We start from the raw sequence: 21,378 nt of genomic DNA on the forward strand, positions 1-21,378 counted from the left end.
TTATACTTAGCCAGACATTACCAATATATTATTCCCTGATCATAATGAAAGCCTCATGGATGGACAGAACACTTGGGGGACATTTTTAAAATGATTAACTGCACTAAAGCTGCTTTCAACTCTCAAGGGTTAACACACTCTGAAGTAAATTAATGCTTTCATCATATTGGGATGTAATTTGATATTTCTGGTGTGGACTCATAATATGTCAATGTTCTATAAAGGTATTTTCTGAACTAAAAATAGCTCTATCCGTGCAAGAATTTGACATTACCTCAAACCAGGGTTCCATACACACACCAAAAAACCCCACAAACAAGCAACTGGTAAAATCACCTCATGTGGTGGGTACTTTATCATCACCTCCACCACCACAAGCATCTCCACTGGCATTTTCAATATGTGTTTATGGGAGCATTCTCTTTGAGGAAGCGCAAAGAATTTTCCTTAAAATTAGTGCATTTTTTTAATCTTGTTCATAGGCATCTCAGATGATATTGAATTTATCTGTAACTGATGCTTTTGCATTAACACCAAAAATGTGTATGGAAATGTCTGTTCTTATTGCTCCCACACCTTAAAAAGCTTCCACTAGATATTAATGTCTCTCAGTCAAGAGTGTTCCATGTTGACAGTTCAGAGTTCCATAACGGACACTGAAATTATAAGGCAGGAAAAATGAGGGCAAATTAGAAACTGAACACCAAGATCCTATTTCTACCTCAAAATGTTTATCAGTGATTTCTCAGTCTGTCTGGTTTAACCATAGAGGAGGTAACATAGTAGACAGGAGAATGCATAGCAAGAATACATACCCACACTGACACTCGCATACATATTTATATATACAAATCTTTAGCTGTACTAAAAAAGATATCGAAGTAAGAATAAAACTTAAATGAAAGCATTATAAAGGAAATCTGTAACTTAAATAAATATTTTAGGTAGAGATATATCTATGTGCTCCTTATATCTGATATGTTCAGGACATATTAAGCTGATGGCTTTTACATACATGTTACTTTGAAATGATAAACACTGGGATTCTTTTTTTTTTTTTTCTCATTTAGTTGACCCTAGAGAGTAAAGGAAATTTGAGCTAAGCAGATAAATAATTTATTTGTAACTGCACTGTTAGAAGACTATCATTAACACTAAGGGATAAAATTTCAAAGTGGTACACAGGGATTTGGCCAAATACTCCAATTGATATTAATGGACATCAAATGGCAAAATCCCAGAACACAGCTTTGAAAATTTAACCAGTTACGTTTAAAGGGCAACATTATTACACAGGTGTTAAAAAACACCAGCAAATCCTCAGTGGCATTTGAAGATGTTCAATTAGGTCAATAAGACATTTTCTATTTCATGTTTTTCTTTCTTTTCTAAAACTTTCTAATCTACCTAATGAACACGAAAACCTTTCAAACCAGTAAAGGTATATTCTTAAAAATTAAGAGTAATTATGTTCTCTGAGGAAATGTGATCCAAAAATGAAGAAATGGATCCCTCTGTTACTGGCTAATAGTAAATTCAGTTTTTATTTCCATTATAAATTCCATTTGATTAGTTTTCTTTGTAACTCAACTGATTTAATATGAAATATAATCTACCTGTTCTCAGAGAGCATTTTTATGGGGAATAGGTTTTAAAAATGACTTTTATCTACCATGAAAGGTTTCTGGGAGGAAATCTTTTGAAAGTATATAAAAGGATCTTTCTAAATTGTTATATAGAAATTTCTTTTCAGTTTTAAAATGATAGGTATAAAGAAATAAGGTTCAAGATAAAAATATAAGTTTCAGTGTAAGGGAAAAATACATATAAATATTATACAGAATGGTACATATGTCAATTAAAACACATAAATATTTCCAGGGTCATAGGTATTCAGATAAGGATTTTTACAACTTTGTCATTGCTACAGTAATTAATGATTTTAGACCAAAGACCAGGGAGGAAGAAGCCAGTTTGAGAGGCTTAAGGAATTGAATGTGGAGTCCATCCTTAAGAAAATGAAAAGGTTTAAATCAAGAAATTGAAATCCTTTAAGCTTAAATGAACTCATAGGCAACATGCAATTTAAATTAAGCCCTCATCCACATGGAGTTGCCAGATGAACCTCATGCCTAATGGGAAATATCAAGCCATCCTGTTCCAACTGCGTGGAATGCTCCAATCAAGGTCAAGACATTCTGAATTTCCAAATTTTGAAACAAGCTGTAGGTTTAAACAAACAAACAAACAAACAAACAAAGAAAACAACAAATGAACTGGAGTCCCAACACTGCTGCCAAAAGCTCTGATTCGTTCTAAAGCCGCCCTCTGGAAAAGCTGGTGGACTAGACATGAACTGTAACTTTTGACATCTAATCAGTCTAGGCCTTCCTTATAGTCACATCTTAGAATGCAAATCAATGTGCTGAGGTCATGGGTCTTCTTTGGGACACTTCAAAGAATATTTTTGGATTGATTCATGTTCTAGAAAAACATTTTAATAAGCCAGAGATTTTTTTAAATGTTTATTTATTTTTCAGGGAGTGCAAGTGGGGAGGGGCAGAGAGAGGGCGTGGGTTTGAAGTGGGCTCTGCACCGACAGGCTGACAGCAGCGAGCCTGATGTAGGGCTGGAACTCACAAACCGTGATCATGAGCCAAGTGGGAGGCTAAACCGATTGAGCCATCCAGGTGCCCCACCAGAGATTTTTTAAATAAAAGTTAATCAATCTGATTAATTAAAAGTTAATCTGGGTGCTTGGGTGGTTCAGTCGGTTAAGCGCCGGACTTCGGCTCAGGTCATGATCTCACGGTCTATGAGTCCGAGCCCCGCGTCGGGCTCTGTGCTGACAGCTCAGATCCTGGAGCCTGCTTCCGATTCTGTGTCTCCCTCTCTCTCTGACCCTTCCCCTGCTTGAGCTCTGTCTCTCTCTCTCTCAAAAATAAAACAAACATTAAAAAAAAAATTAAAAAAAAATAAAAGTTAATCAATCAATCATTAAGAAAATAATACTATCTCTAGTCAATATCATTTTAAGTGCAATTTAAAAAATACTAACGTTGGGGCCCGGGTGGCTCAGTCAGTTAAGTGTCCCACTGTTGATTTCAGCTCAGGTCATGATCTCACAGTTCCTGGAATCAAGCCCCGCATCAAGATCCATGCTGACAATGTAGAGTCTGCTTGGGATTCTCTCTCTCCCACTCTCTCTCTGCCCCTCACACACACTCTCTCTCTCTCAAAAATAAACACTCTCTCAAAAATAAATAAACATTTAAAAAATGCTACCATTAACTATAGTATTATATACTGATATGTAAGTCTTAAGATATTATGACTTAATCAGTTTCCTTACTCAGACCTCATTTATCCATTCATCTGTCCATCTGTCTATCCAAAAAATGTTTATTAAGCACCTATGCAATTTTTAAGAATTGCACTAAATCTGAAAAGCTTTCAAGAACGATCCCAATTAATCAGTTTGTGTCCTAACCATACTGTCACCAAGGATAGGTACCCACAACACTAGTCCCAGTGACTTTAGGAGGTAGTTTTAAGGCAAATAATATGAATCCAACTATTCATTCTGTACAAATGTTCCATTAGGAAAAATTCACATTCATTTAAACATCATACATTTTATAAATACTATTAATATGAATTTCAGAAAGAAGGTAATTTGAGGATGAACTAGTTACAGCATCAGACAGACAACAGGGCCACTTAGGTTCAAATTCTAGCTCCACTACTTGTAAGCTGTGTGACTTTGTGAAAATTTCTTAGTCTCATTGTACCCCTGTTTTTTCATTTATGAAATAATAAAATTACAAAATTAATAAAATTATTAATAAAATTTTATTAACAATAAAATTAGAGTTGTTTTGAGGATTAAATGATTTAAGCACAGAAGTAAAATTGCACAGGTATTTGCTATTCTAATCTGTGCTACCCACAAGAACAATTGATTTCGGGGGAGCATTTATTCAGTTTACTTTGACAGTGCCAGTTATGTTTTTGGTGCGTATTTAGTAATGTAATGAAACCAATTTTTCTTTTATTAGAGACAAAAGCATGATGCCTATTATGGTAGAATTTGACATCCCCTGAAACCTTAGGAGGACCACAATCCACCCCCTTTGCCCCCTCTCCTAAGGGCTCTCATCCAGCAGTGCCATAATATTGGTAAGATTACTATAACTGACTCCAAAGTCAAAAATCTCAAAGGCAGTCACCAATATATTTAAGTGTTTGTTTTTTGTTTTTTTTTAGAATCCAAAGTGCATGCATTAAACTAATATACAAGGATTTTAATGACAACATCAGAACTCAAGTTTATTGGTGAAAGGGATGTAGAGATTTACTTTGCATGACTAAATCCTTGAAGAGAAAGGAATTTTTAATGGGCAAGATAGTGTGGAACATATGCTAATTTTGGATAACTGGAATTTTGAATAATTGAGTTTAATTCTGTTTGTTTTTTCCCTAATCATTTGACTCCTAGGACAGCTACTGTTGCACAATTAATTCTTAGAGCTAAGTCCACAATAAATTCCCTGATAATAGCCCTCGCTGGCAATAAAAAAGAACGTGAGTTATAATACTCACTCGTGCTCACTGTGTATACAAAAAGAAAATGTAGTTTTAATTTGCTTACATTAATTAAAATACAATGAATTAAGTAGATAATAAATTCATTAGAAGTTGAACTTTGACTGTCTAATTGTTAATAATTTTAATATCATATAGAAGAAAGAAAATATTAGCAAATCAAGAATTTCAAAGATTTAGCAGTTGAAAGATTGATTTTTATAAAATACACATAAGTCAAGCACCAAAAAATTTATGCTTTACTAAAACAAGTTTAAAATGTTAATGACCCTAATATACTGATAAATATGTGAAGCACAGCTATTTAAAAATACATCTTTACACATGGATTAAAGTCCTCTGAGAAAATTAGCATAATTCAACCAGAAACTGAAGTACTAAAAGGATCCAGGGTTATATGTAGGTAGAGCTATGAAATTTAAAAAGGAGAAATGAGAGAAAGAATTGGTTTATGATGTTATTTTACTTTTATTGAAAAAATGAAAATTTTCTTATGAAAATGTTTTAATTTTAGTTGAATATTTCAAGAATCTTTTCCTAAGTCTTCATATCTTTATGACTATGCTTATTTGCTTCATAATATATTCAATATGTTCATAGTCAATTCATATTCAATAACTTGGTACCTAGCCATGTGCCGGGCATTTTATTTTAAAGCGAAAGAATTTAGACTATTCATCAAAGAGGGGGCTGTTTTTCTTTCTGAAAATATTAGCTGCTGGTAGTGGAAGGATTAAGAGTGACTGTTCATGAAGTGATTTCCATACGCCAGACCTAAGGCTGAGGCTTCATACAGATCGTGCAATGTAACCCTCACAGTGCTGTGAGGGTAGATGCTGTCATCTCTGTTTCGTACATGAAGAAAGGGAAGCTCAAGCTGAATAAATAACCTGTTTGATGTCACGCAGTTTAAAAGGGATAGACTGGAATCAAACACCAAGTCTCTGTGACATGAAAGTCTGTACTTTTCAGCTGTTACTATGAAATGACAGTGCAGCCTTTATGAAGAGAATCATCTTCAGATTGTCTTTGCCTAAGAAAACCAGTATCAGTATGGCCTATGGACTCATGCTAAGAGCATAGGTTCTAAAGTTCAACCAACAAGGTATGTCTCAGCTCAGTTACTTAATATGAGTGTGACTTTGAGCAAGGTCCTTAACTCTCTCAAACAGTTTTCCCTATCTGTGAAATAGGGACATTAATGACAATATCAGAGCAATCTGGGAGGATTATTTAATCCATGATGTAATTCATGAAAAGCATTTGGCATAGTGCCTGGTTCTTAGTATCCATGGTCTAATATCACTGTCAAAGCCAGAGAAAACTAATCAGAAAAATAAACATTCAACCATAAGTCTGTGGGGATAAATACTTAATACTTCAGGGAGGTTAATTAACCCCTTAGATATCAAATTTGGAGATTGTTTGTAGTTCATATGTCATTTCATTTCTAAAAAAGATATACTTTGGTACATGATTATAAATGCATATATTTGTATAAATAAATATTTATAAGATTTACAATGCAATTGGAATATCTAAATGTATACATCTTTTCATCTAGAAACTCCACTTTGAGGAATCCATTCCATTAGTACCTAGACACAAAGTTACATGTACAAAGATGTTCCTTGAAGTATTATTTTTTATAGCAAAATAGTGAAAACAACACAAATTACTACCAATAGTTATGCTATTAAATAAATTATAGTTCACCCATATACACTACCTTAGAACATTTTTAAAACTAATGGAAATATCTCTAGGATATAATGTTGAAGTAGCAGAACAATATGTATGATGTGGTTCCATTTTCAGTTAAAAACAAAAAGTATGATTACATTTAGTATCTGGGCATGTAAATGCATAGAATTTTGAGTTTTATACTTTTAATAGTTATTATCTCTGGGGATGATACTGAAGAGGAACTTTCAGGTTTGATATCTACACTTCCATATTGTTTTATTCCTTTAGATAAAAAGCGTTTATAATCTACTTCTGCAATAAAAAGTGACTATTTTTTACAATGCTCTGAAAACTTAAAATACAGAAATAGGCACCATCAGATTTTCTGTTGTGCAACTTTTACAGATGGGATATGTGATGATTCTATACTCATCTTCAGAAAAGCACATTTGGTCCCTCATCCAATATTTTAAGTACAATATTAACAAACTCAGAATATGTCTAGAACATAATGATCTCTCCCTGCCTGTGTGTAAACACACACACACACACACCACCATAGTGTATGAAATGGCTGAAAGGAATCCAATAGTTGTCTTCAAATATTAAAGGGTAACCATAGAGAAAGGCTTCAATTATGTTTTCCTTAAAAGACAACTGGCACTAATAGTTAAGCATACACTATTGGTTTTGTTATTATTATTATTATTATTATTATTATTATTATTATTTTATCAATTTGTTGTAAATTCAGCAGCACAAGTAGCTACACTGGGACATTCCTATCCCTTGAACCTAGATGGATACAGAGCAGGTAGCATGCAATAGAAATGACCTTTCTACTATTGGAAATATTATAATAGATGGTATCTTCCAATCCAAAATTCAAGGACACCATGAACTTTGTCATGGTAATTTAAGAAGAAATTTTACATGCTCTGTGCTTTCCAACAGTTACCAGTGATTAAGTTAACTTAGAAAAGAAACAAATAGGAGTTAAAATAAAATTTTAACATTAAACGAACTCACACTCAATATAGACACTCCTCATTTGAGTGTTTCTAATTGCCAGGTATTTTCCTATGTGTTTTTGCATACATTGTCCCAATAGCATTACCACAGATACCTTTTTGTCCCTGTTTTTATAGATGTGTAAACAGGACTCAGTAGAGGTAAATACCTCACTCTCAATATCACTCAGTTAGAAAGCATGGGTTCAGTATTTGAATCCAGGTCTACCTAACTGCCAATATCATGCTCTTAACCATAATGTTATACTTCCTTATTTTAAATGTTTGGATATAAATTAAGTTACAGAGAGAGGAGCCAATAATTTTGTAACTAATAAAGATACACTGTCCATGTATGAGAGAACCAAGAATATTAGCATTATATAAATGTTGGCTAGGAATTAGCTTAAAGGTTTGGAAGTAAGTAATTGTTAGAACTAGAGTGATCATGTAAGCTAGTTTGCCCAGAAGAGTCCCAGTTTATTATACCCATATTTATTTGTAATTACATGATGTAATTACAAGTAGCATCCTCTTTCACTCTAAAAGTCTCCCAGTTTGGATGATTAAATTATAGCAATAATTATTTGCATGAATTATAGCACAGAGATAATTGTGAAAGCTAAGTAAAATTGATTTAGAATAAAACCATAATCTATGAAGAACTCAGAAACTAACTACACTGTCCAAGACTAAAAAAATGGCATGGAGAGATAAATGTCTTTAAATCTGTTACTAGAGGGAAAAATATGTGGCGTTTATATGGGATTTCTAAGCATAATTAGTCTATATGTTCTTTCTATTTTCAACCTGTAGGTGGCCACCACAAGCTACACTTATTAAACAACTCATTAGGAGCATTTTCAATACTGTCATCTTCAGATAATTAGCAATTTATTTAAATAACCAATTTCTGTAGAAATAATTGCCATGAAATGCCCTGAACCTACTTTTTTATAAACTATAATAAAAGTGTTAAGATAATCCCTGACATTTGCAAATGCCATTAGTTCACCTTTCCTTTTGATAGTCCTATGGCATTATGTTTAAACAATTACCCGATAACACAGCAGTTTAATGAAACAGTACAGTAAGCACATTCTTCAATATGGCCAGTGAGGACATTCAGATCTAGAAGGAAATCCAGTGTGCAGACACATTTACACAGAGAAAAGGCACACAGCCAAGAGAAAAAACATTAATGAAATAAGTACATTATTGTTATTTCCAACTTGGTTTAGTTTTCACAGTAGATGCTCCAACATATGTACTCTCTTTGGAAATAAGAATGGAGAGTTCTGTAAATTGACTTATGTAATTGGCTCGTGAAAATTAAAAACATATGAATATATGAATATGTAAAATATACTCATCATATTATTTGTTCAGTAACCTCCGCACAAGAGAAAACAAGCAGGGAATTTTTCTTTCATTTTTAAATATTTAAGTATGTTTTTACTTACAGAATGGTGCAAATGTTCAAAGTAGACATATCAAGCAAAACTAGAAATGGTTTTTAGATCTCAGCTGGTATTTAACATTTAAAATGGACGAGTTTTTACTTTTGGGTTCTTCCTTGCTATTCAGCTCTCTACTCCACTAAAAGGGCTCAGGCAATGTTTCTGAGTTGCCAGTAATAAAATTCTTAGAGGCTTTCATAATTTGTAAGCTGTTGCCTTTCATATGATAGAACAGAATTAGCATTCGAAGCTAATGGTGATATTATTTTATGGTTAAAATGAAATAATTTGAGATTCCACTGAGTACTAGTTGCTTTGCTAAATTATTCATACCTTGTGTAGATCCTCACAATAGATTGCATACGCATTATCCCCATTGTACAGATAAGGAAATTCAGGCTCAAAGAGGTTAAATGGTATGTGCACATAAGAAAGGCAGGTGTGTGGTAAAATGATGTATTACAACAATAAACCAATTAGTATACAATATGACATTTTAATTTGAGGGTCTTCCTTTATTTCCAAATTACCATATGCCTCAGCCCTCCCAAATAAGTACCTCTGGCAATGCTTTTAGCTTATAACTATAATGAGTTTACCTATAAATACAAATAAATGGGCTATTCTTAAGAACACACATATTTCCTTAGCCAAGAAATTCAGAATCATGACAGACTCAGTGGACGTGGTGTATAAACATTTCTCATGGAATTCTGCTTAAGGAATGTGTAGGGCAAATTGTTATCCTACCAGATAAAAATCTCCCCTGTCTATGTCTATTCAAATGGTTATTTGAGAAGGAGAAAAAGGAAGATTATAATGACAATAATGCTGATGACCAGAACTACATTTTACCCATGGAGAACCCAGAATAATTGAGAAGTGAGCATTTTTCTGAAGATAGCAGGAAAAAAAAAAAAAAAACTAACAAAAAGAGTACCTGAATCCACTAGGATCATGTTATTTCTTTTTTTGGAAAACCATGATTTCTTTTCTCTCTGAAATTCTGTACTCTTTTCACTCTGTGGGTGGTTCCATGGTCAGGGTGCCCGTGGAAGCACTTGTCGTACTCTAAAACCTTTGCTTTCATTCTCAGGAATACATTTTCTTTTCACTTTACAATGAATTACATGTGTAAATCTCTGTGCCCTGTGATCAGACTGCATTCCTCAGAGTCTGCTGAAACCCAGGCTGTACAGCAGGCAATAAGGTTTTGTTCTCTTCAAAGACAGTACTGTGGACAAAGATATCTCCAGCTGGACCCTATCTGAACCCAGAGAACCAATGTTTTCTATAAATTGACTAGGCACTTTGGAAAGAAGGGGGTCTACTGATTAGTATTTGCCCTACAGATTTGTATTTGCCCCCTTAAATATTTGACAACAAAATTTCATGCTAAATTTCAATAGGGCAAAAAATGAGAAATCATTTTCAATCAAATTTATTTGCTGTACCCAGCATCATGTCAGTTGCTAAAAGGCAGCAATAGAGGTGCCTCCTCTTAGTGAGTTTAGAAGGAGAGAAAAGTATGGGCAATGCATCCACATCCTGCTTGTGGGGGGCAGAAGAATTAGAGGACAGTATGAGCAAAGAACACTGAAGAGGTCCAGGAAGGCTTGATGGCAGGTGCAGGACTTCAACTGGGCTCCTGAAAGATGGTCTGGGTTGAGAACTAGGATATTTTTAAAAAATTTTTTAATGTTTATTTTTAAGAGAGAGAAAAAGCGAGTCTGAGTAGGAGAGGGGCAGAGAGAGAGGGAGACACAGAATCTGAAGCAGGCTCTGCACTGACAGAGGAGCCTAATGTGGGGCTTGAACTCAGGAACTGTGAGATCATAACCTGAGCTGCAGTCGGACATTTAACCAACTGAGCCATTCAGGCACCTCGAGGACTAGGATATTTCAAAGCTGGAAAGTGTTGGGGAGAAGGTTAGCAAAACTATAGACGTAGTCATGAACAAATCATGTTTATGAAGCACTGATGTTAATAGCAAAACTAAAGTGGCCTCACAGGTTGGGAAATGGTATACAAAGCATTTAGACGGGGAGAGGTGTTCCCCAGTGAACAGAGGAACAGCCCTTCCCTCATTCCCCCAGTAACCACTATGATATTTTATTTTTAAAAATGCCTTTTAAAATAGGCAGATCTGGCGAAGAATAAACAGGTTTGAATTTCAACAGTGTCTGAACAAAAGATATTATAATATGAAGTAAATCTGGATTTATTTTATTGTTAATAAAAAAACTTTTAGAGAAAACTAAAAAGAATATATACTGAATGTACATGTCCCTGGCTGCAGCCTTTCTATAGATTTTAAGGGTCTTTCCAGTTTGATTATAAAAGTAATGGGCTTTTTATCTCTCAGAAGAGACAAGGGTTATAACTAAAATAGTTAAAATTCCCTTTTCACAATGTAGAGATCTCATGTAATGAAAGAGAATACAAGTTTTACTCCACTCAACATTCAATAACTGCTGCCAGTAATGTAATTTTCATTTTCATAGATGCATTTATACTTTTAATAAACATAAAAAATATTGCAGGAATCTGTAGCATGTATAAAATAGACTGCATGACCAAGCAATTAGGAAAGGGAAAAGAATTTAACACTACATTACTTCAGATAAGTTCTCCTAGAGTACTACCCAGATGGCTTCACTCTCATACTACCCTACATAATGGGGATATGCATCAGTCTTGCAACCTCCTCTATCATACCATGGGCCAGCTACAGGCCCAAACTGGCCATCTATTCTCAACCTGCGCAAATCAGTGTGGCTTCTGGGGCCCTTGATATTCTGGGGCTTTGAACTCTGAGTTGGAATGCTCCTCAGGCAAATGAGTGGTTACAAATGAGTAGCTACTTGGATAACCATGGAGTGAGAAAGGACTAATGGGTCTAATGGATCTACATGGATCTAAATAAAACCAGGTAAAATCAAATAATCTATGTAAAGCAGATACCACGATGATAAGCACATACCAAGTGCTTAATAGAGATTCTAAAAACAATAAAAATAGAATAAGGGAATCATACGAACAACTTTATGTAATAAATTCAACAACTGAAATGGAATGGACAAATTCCAAGCAAAATACAACTAACCAACTGACAACAAAAAACAGAAAATCAAAATAAGAAATAGCCCCATAACTATTACAGAAATTGAATTCATAATAAAAAAAGCATTTTTATCAGGCAAACTACAGGCCCAGACGGCTTCACTGGTATATTTTATCAAACTCAAGGAAGAAATAACACCAGTCTTCTATTAACTCTTGCAGAAGATAGAAGAAACAAATCCCAACTCATTTTATGAGGCCAGCATAATCCTGATACTGAAACCTGAAAAATATACTAAAAGAAAATAACATTATTGGCTAATATCCTTCACTAACATAGACCCAAATATCTGTAATAAAATATAAGAAAAACTAATTCAGCAACATATAAAAGAAGTAAAACATCGTAGTCAAATGAAGTTTATCCCAGGAATGTGAGGACAGCTAAACATTTGGAAATCAACTAATTTGTAATTTTTAATGTACCACATTAACATAAAATAAAAGTATGAAAGAGAAAAAGAATGCAGGAAGTACATTTAAGAAAATTCAAAATCCAGTCAGGATCAAAACTCTCAGCAAACAGGAATAAGAGAGATCAGTCTCTGACAAAGGGCATCTAATGAAAAGCATAGGATAAAACATTATCTTTCTTTAAATACTTTGTATATTTCTTTGTATCTTTTTCTATACACTAGCAATAAACAATCAGCAAATTAAAATTTAACATTACAATAGCACAAAAAAGTAACAAACATGAATAAAGTTGTGGAAGATATGTATGATCTCTACACTGAAAACAACAAAATATTTCTGTGAAAATATTTCTGTGAAAAATCAGAGAAGCTTAAGAAAAAGAAGAGATATACTATATTCATAGGCTGAAAGGTTCAATACCGTTAAGATATTAAATCTCTTCAAATTGATCAATAGATTCAATAAAAGCCAAGTCAAATTTCTAGTAAGCTTTATATGAAGAAACTAAGCTGATTCTAAGATTTATATGGAAATACAAACAATCTAGAATAAACTGAAACAATCATGAAAAAGAAAACAATTCAAGGACACTTTCTCACATCAGGACTTGCTATAAATCTACAGTATCAAGACAATAGTTGAAGAATATAGAACAAGATGAAGTTCAGAAATAGTCTACACATATAAGGTCAATTGATTTTTGACCACGTTACCACATCAGTTCAGTGGGGGAAAGAAAAGTCATTTTAACAAATAGTACTAGAATAAATGGATGTTTTTAAGAAGAAAAAAAAAATCTTGACTGCTACCTCACTTCATAGAATAATTTTTTTTTTAAGATTCAAGCTGGATTGAAAATCTAAATATAAAACTTGAAACTATAAGGTTCTTAGGGAACAAAAATAGGACACTATCTTTGTGATGTTGAGTTAAGCAACGATTTCTTGGAAAGGACATTAAAAGCCCTAACTAAAATTTTTTAAAAAATTGATAATCTCAATAAAGAAGCCAAAGTCTAGGAAAAATATATTTATACTCATATATTTGAGAAAGAACTCATACCTAAAATGTATAGAGAACTCCTAGAAAACAATTACAAGATGAATAACTCAATTAAAATGGGCTAAACTTGAGCAGATATTTCAAAAAAGACAACATACAAATGAGCAATTAGTACATGAAAAGTTACACCATCTCAAGGTATTAGAATAACCAAGAAGACTGATAAAACCAAACACTGACAAGGATGTGGGACAAGTGGAGCTTTCATACATTGCTGGTAAGAGTACAAATTATAAAAATCACTTTGAATAATTGTTTGAAAATTTCTTTAAAACTTCTGCATATATCTATCCTATGATTCAACAATTTCATTCCTAGACTATCACCCAGGAGAAATGAAAACAAGGCTACAAAAGTGTATATTCAAAAATGTTCACAGCATCCTTATTTATAGTAGTCCCAAACTGGAAACCATCCAAAGGCCCATCAAGAAGAGAATGGAAATACAACTTGTGGTCAGTTAATTTAATGAAAACTATCAGCAATAAAAAAGACTCACTGATGGTACATGCAACAACATAGATGGATATGAAAATACCATGTTGAGTGAATGTAGCCAAATGTCTAACACACACACACACACACACACACACACACACACACATAGAGGTATGAGAGACAGAATGAATATTATTTCATTTATATGAAGTTTAAGAGCAGTCAAAAAGAAGATGGTGGTGATATAAGTGTCAGCTGGGAATGGAAGAATTGATTGTCAAGCAATACAAGGAGATTTTCTGGTGTGAAGGAAATATTCTCTATCTTCTTTCAGATTGTAGTTACTACATATGTATACAATTTTTAAAGCTAATTTAGCCAAAAACACAGTACCTATGCATTGTATTGTATGTAAAATATATTTAATTCAAAAAAGATATAAATACATACAAGAAGTCGCAAAAAAGTCCATGACAAAAGTGAGCATTTCCCATTTGGATCCACTTGTAAGAAATCTTTTAATGATCAGATCATTCAAAGACTTCATCTTAAAAAATATGAGAGCACCTTCCCATCTGTAGCTATAAGCTAAATTTGTGAGAAACTGAATCTTCCATTCTAAAGATAAATAGAACTAAAGATCATCATCTGCAGTACATCATGAAAGATAAATCTGGAGATTAGGATGACCTATTGGGAACACTTTTTTTTTAATGTTTATCAACTTCTGAGAGAGAGAGAGAGAGAGAGAGAGAGCGAGCGAGCACATGAGCAGGGGAGGAGCCGAGAGAGAGGGAGACCCAGAATCCAAAGCAGGCACCAGGCTCCAAGCTGTCACCACGGAGCCCCACGTGGGGCTCAAACTCACAAACTGAGATCATGACCCAAGCCGGAGTTGGACGCCTAACCAACTGAACCACCCAGGTGCCCCAAAGGGGAATACTTTTTATGACAGTGTTGGCCTTCTTAATGTTTGTAATTTCCATGAGATTTTCATGAAAACAATGTTTCTAAAGAAATCACATATATCACTTATAAGGATGTACATGTACACACACACACACACACATACACACACACAGAGTCAGTGATAAATCACTAATTGTTAAGAGTAGGACACAGGAAGTACAAAAATGATGAAAATATAAAGACAAGAATTCTGGCTGGACCACAGATCTAAATCACAACCCCTGAATTAGGCAAGCATGCTAAGCACCACTCTGTGTAGAAAGGCACAGCTCCAGCAAGCCACGAAGGCAGTTTGGCCCTTTGCTGACTATTGTACTAAGTAAGACCCCAGAGCCAAATTTCAAAAATGTCATCAAGTGATCACAAATATTGTTAACATAATGGGAGTTTCTGTTTCTGCACTTTATGCCCAAATTGCTATTTGAGTATATCTTTACCTCTCGAAAACAAGAAAAGCAAACACTCAAGGGTGTTACTCCTATTAAAACCTTGTAATCATAAATGTACCTTCCCAGCTGAATCTTTAAGAAGTATTTGGCTTATAGTTTATGTCAAATCTGTGATGGGTTTGCATGCAATATCCTCTCTCTATTTGTTACTTTTCCAGTCTTTTATCTTTTCTGATGAAATTTCAAGCTCTTGTCAAATTGAGGTCGTTACTTTGTCTATTGGCATGGATATTTAGGCTGCATTGGCAAGACTGCAACCCTGGATGATTCAGCTCCTTGCCAAATGGCATTTAGCTAACTTCTGCGTGCATGAAAAGGAGACAGCCTATTATCAGGACCAACTTGGTGGAAAAAGGATATATAGTCAGTATGTAATGTACATATCTAAGTAGAAATGTGATGCATATGTTTTTCCTCATTCATAGATGCTCATTCAATTTATATTGTTGCCATAAGTGTTTCATCATCCAAATGCTTAAATTGTGCATAATGTTTCCAAATAGCATTGGGCCATTCAGAATTGAACACTGGGCTTCACAGATGTGCTAAATCCAGTTACAGAGGCATGACTAGAACATGGTTTCAATGCCTCAAGGGGATAGACTTTTTTAGTAACCTTTGCCAGAACTGCTATATATTCTTTTCTCAACAGAGCTCAGAGACTCTTTGTAATTGTGTAGAAGCTGACAGAAATCATATTAGACTATACCAGTCTTTCAAATCTTTTCAAGTATATCTGCAATGGGTGTAAATAGGGCCAGCAGTCACAATGTATATCTTTTTTCTAACATTAATATTTGTGTTACCCTAGGCAATAAGAAAGAAGGTGTGAGAAATGGCATGCTCAGAGGCAGTAAGTAGCTTAAAAAAGGTCTCCTGTTTACATTCTAGAAGATCATTTATTTATAAACTCCAGAATACAAATCCTGAGACTCCCAGAGTTCTTACTTGTTAGATGCTAAATTGTTATAGGGCAGCTCTTGAAATTTGAAATTTAAAAATGGCAAAGTATTAAAAAGTTTCAGGAAAAATGAAACGTGTCCCATAACTAGCACAAACTGAACCAGAGAAACATGTTTGTGATTGCCAAAAAGGGCTAGCACTCTAAAGACTGTAGGCAAACAAAATGCTAACAAGTTTAATTATTCACAATGGCACATTTATGGAGAGTATAATGTTGCAATCAATAATTACAAGCCCACACAAACAGCACTGTGATACTTCTATAAGGAGTGTTCAGAAGTGAAATAATTTGGAATTTGAAACCAATAGCATTTATAGACATTGGAAAATGTCAAAAGGAAAATGGATGCCCGTATTGGTATCCTTTCTGGAATATTCTTACTACCCAGAGTTTCATAATTTCTTAAAAGATTTCTGAGTACCTGAAAGCAATAGCTAATATTTGCCCATTCAGTTCTCAATTAATTCTTTCAACAGGTTTAGATTTGTCAGGGAGCTGCTTTATTTATTTATTTATTTATTTATTTATTTATTTATTTCAGTTGCAAGTTTGTATTTAAATTCCAGTTGGTTAACATATAGTGTAATATTAGTTTCAGGAGCAGAATTTAGTGATTCATCACTTACATACAACACCCAGTAGGGAGTTGCTTTACATACAGGAAGTGACAAGTCTTCATGTGAACTAAGGTTTTTCCAGGCTCTGCTCTTTAGTCGATGTCCCTTCCTCTGGCTTCTCCCCTTCACACGTTTCTTGGCCTCCTACCTGACACGTTCATTTCCTTCACTTCCCATCAGTCTTCATTAGCCTTCAAAGTTAAAGGCTTTGGCACAAATACTTTCTACCACAAGATACTACTTTGGTAAATTCTTAAATTAAAATACTTCTTAAAATTAAAAACAGAAGAAACTGGGTGAGGGGTATATGGAAACTCTATGTACTAACCTTTCAACTTTTTTATACATCTAAAATCATTCCCAAAACAAAAAGTTTATTTAAAAAAAATTTTACCCCTATACAATACTTGGATTCTTTCTGCTTTTATAAAAATGTCCATTTCCTATATTATTTGGTGAAAACAATAACACAAACTTGTGAGTATTAAAAATAGTTTTTTAACATAGTTGTTTCTATTAATTGCCATTTCTTACTATGAAATAACAGAAATATAATAGCATATTTTTATCAAACTGCCTGAATGTGCAAAGCACTCTATTAAGGCTTCTACTGATTTTGTTTAAATCTCACAAAATCCTTACAGCTATTACTTTTGATGCTGAAAATAGCAAAATATCTTGCCCTTGTAATAGTAACAGGAAGACCTTAGATTCCACCCAAATCTGTTGATGCCCAAATGAGTGCTGTTTTTCACATTGCCTTGCTTCAAAAAGTTAGTATATATATTCACACCAATATGGTTCCAGGCACTGGACTAAGTTTTGTATTTGTCAGAGCAGTCAAAAATAACCCTGCAAACAAGTTATTAGCCCTAAAAACCAAAGAAAAAATCCTGCTATTTTCTAGTGAAAGTTGTTCTAGTTATGAAAGTTTATTTCACTGTCAACCCTAGTCTTTGCTGACATTTCTTCAGGTTTCTGGAAAAAAAAAGATGTATTTAACCATTTCTCTATTAGTGGAATGATGTCCACTCATCTTATGTATCACCAAATTACCTATCAACTGAAAAAGAAAGAGCATAAAATTTAATTTCAGGTTACTCCAGAAACTATGGCAACCAGGCTGTTTGGCAGTCAAAGGGTTTAAAATCTAGATTAGATAGATGGATATATTTACATATTCACTTTTACATTAAACAGAGTGGATGACACATCCCTGTATAAAACCTATTATTTAAACACTTCAAGTGCAAAGTGTTAAAATAAATGGCTCATGACTTATGAAGTGTTAAAATAAACGTTTATTTCAACACTATACATGTCATAAGCCATTTATTTCAACACTTTCTACTTCAGAAGACGCACTCAGACAAAAAGGAAAGATTTCATTTGCTGTAACTATGTCAAGAGGGCAAGACACAGAGAATAAAATGAAAGTTTTGATGCTAGAGCACTTGGTTTGGAGTGGCTGGATCAGAAGGTATGATGGGGAGGTTGAGGGTTCACACCCAGTAAAAGCTCTGTGGCTATGGTAAGCTCTTCATCAACACCACCCACACTGGCTTCATTTAGGCATCACAATTATCTTACCCAATTTTGAGGCTTCAGGGCATGCCTGAGCATTAAGTTGCAAATGAAACGTACTGGTTGGGGTATTTCTACAAAGAAAACATACGCTTTGTCTCATGTCTCCATTTATTAGTAGAACCTGATGTAACTCATTAGGAAACAAAGCTTCTAAGAATAAAGTTAGAGCTTCATAAGTACATTAAGTGCACTTCTTATACACTTATCTCTGTTCTAAGTGCTGTATAAATATTAATTAGTTCAATCCTCACAACAATTTGGGGAGGTAGGTATGCTTATTTTTGCCATTTTTTTTTTCAGATGAGAAAACTGAGGTATAGGATGGCTGAGTAACCCAGTCAAGGGAAACTAGTAAGTGGTGGCACCAGGATTTTAACCCAAGCAGTTAGCTCCAGAGTCTCCACATTTCATCCCTGCACTAGGCTGCACCCTTTTAGAGACAGAATAACAGACTGTTTTGTCGCATGGTCTGGAAGTTATGTCCACTTGAGAAGTTGCCAAATTCCTCACTTCATTTGCAGGGCTAGCCCAAATGGATGAAAATTTCTTTCCTTTGTCTATAAGATCTCCACATAAAAGGAATTAGTGATGTTTCTACATGAAATTAGTAATGACCAATTACAAATGATAGCTGATTATGCATTCTTTCAATTTTGCTTATTTTAAGATTTTATTTTCTTAAAAATTGTTGAATGTCTATGGTTAAAAGGAGAATGTCTGATAGTAACTCAATTATTTCCTTCCAGGATGTCTGTCTCTATGGCCTCCTGATAAAAATTCTAGTAAATGTTTCCATTTTCAAGTAAACCCAGTAACCGTATACTTCATATTCCAAAGCTCTCTCTGGGATCTCTTTCATGAGGCCACTAATTCCATCCACCAGGGCTCCACCCTCATGACCTTATCACTTCTGAAAGGCCCCAACTCCAAATATCATCACACTGGGGGTTGGGATCTCAATATATGAATTTGGGGAGGACACAAACATTCAGTCCAATAACACCAGCCATTCCCTTTGGCAATATGAAGGCCAAAAATTGGTAAAAAGAAGTTAGGAGTCTGAGACATATGAAAAACATATGTTTAATATATCATAATGAAAAGAAAAATTCTGAGATAATTCATTATAGGGATATTTGGCATTTCAAAAGAAGAAACTATACTGTAGCAAAATTGTTAAATGTACTAAACAAAAAAGAGGCATAGAGGCATAAATATCTTGTTATTTGAATATAAGTTACTTCAAATAATATAATTTTGATAATTATTTATCATATACCACATATACTAAAAAATTGAGATCTATCTTTTTATAAATGACACCTGATATTTAAGGATTATTATTGAGAGAAAATTTTGATTTTTACTACTAGAACTAAAATAAGGACTTTGTGTGTGTGTGTGTGTGTGTGTGTGTGTGTGTATACATATATATATGTCTGAGTGTGAAAATTTTACACTTTCTCTTCAATGTAGGGACAGTTCTATACCATCAACTGGAAAGCAAAATTTGAATTAAAAATAAATTTAAACTATACATTTAAAGTATTCAAGTATTTTCATCTATTAAATCAATAGACACTTATCAAATGCTAACTATAAAGCAGCTACTATAATAGCATTCATTTTTGCTCACCTTAAAAGCCAACAAGAATTTTAATTCAGTTTTTCTGTCCTCGTCCTTTGCTCATATCTGTTCAAAGTAGGCTAGCCAGACTAAAATAAGGAAATGATATGGACCCCGGCACATTTAATTCAAAGCAAAATTTGAACTAGAAATAAATTTCAACTATACATTTAAAGTATTCAAGTATTTTCATCTATTAAATCAATAGACACTTATCAAATGCTAACTATAAAGCAGCTACTATGTTTAGAGGTGATGATATAATTTATTGTAACACATGGTAATGCCTGCAATAAAACCTGAGTAAGTGACCATCATAGCTCAGAGGAAGTTGAGTACACTTTGGTTGGACCATCTTTAACTGAAGATGATATGAGCTAAGTCTTAAAGGACAAATAGCATTTTAGAAGGCACAGAAGGCAGACATAGGAATCACAGAACTACATAAGCAAAAGAATAAAGATCTAGAAATGACTGGAAAATCAGGTGTGTAATAAGGCCTAGAGTAAAGAATAGATTAGGAAGGACAAGAAGGGGATGAGTCTGGATGGAAAGTATGGCAGGAAACTTTGTGAGCCGCATCTCATTCTACTTTCTGTCCCAAAATGTCTGCTGATGCAGCAAGAGCCTACCAGACCTATGCAAACATAAAGGCTTGGACTAAGTCAAGGTCACAGAGACAGGAAATTAAAAAGTTCAGATTAAAAAATTCAATCACATTCAAAGGTGGACTATACAGAACCTGTGACTAATTAGATGTGCAGAGTAAGAGCACTGGAGGTACTAAGAAGACTCAGAGGTTAATATCATTAACTATAGTGATTTTTAAGGTTTGTAGAGGATAATACACTTGAATTTGGGTAAGTACCTGAGATTATCTAGGTGGAAATATCTGAGCTACGTAAGAACATGAAATATAGCCCATTATTTATATTTAGGTTTGCTGTGCATAGAGTCCTGTATAACTGGTATTCTGTAAGTGTCTTATTTACATACAGTAACCTAGATCTGAAAAAGCTTGAGACAGTGTTGACTACTGGAAAGTATCTGCTAAAATGTTGTCCAACTGAAAAACCATGTGTGATCTTTAGAGTCATAAAACTTTGGTATAAATTCTGCTTTCCTCTTAATAACAACTGTAAGCTGGATATTAATCACTCTAAAAATACCTATCTCATAAGGTTGTTGTAAGAATCAAATAAAATATTGAAAATTCTTTGAAATAGTAAAAGGGTTACACAAACATTAGCTACCACATCATTTTAAAAGTAGTTTTGGAAATTGATGGATATATAGCAACATGGATTCTGAAGTTTCTGATGATGAGGATGATGGTAGTGATGGAAGTTAATATTTACTGCCT

The 21,378-nt window shown here is 34.0% G+C and overlaps 1 protein-coding gene across 1 annotated transcript in view; it reads right to left on the reverse strand.

Annotated features, from left to right (window-relative positions):
* Window positions 1-21,378, reverse strand: part of DPYD (dihydropyrimidine dehydrogenase) — an 858,821-nt gene that overhangs the window by 156,693 nt on the left and 680,750 nt on the right. The window lies entirely within an intron of this gene.

This window comes from Panthera leo, chromosome C1 (assembly GCF_018350215.1).
Source record: "Panthera leo isolate Ple1 chromosome C1, P.leo_Ple1_pat1.1, whole genome shotgun sequence".
Lineage (NCBI taxonomy): Eukaryota > Metazoa > Chordata > Mammalia > Carnivora > Felidae > Panthera > Panthera leo.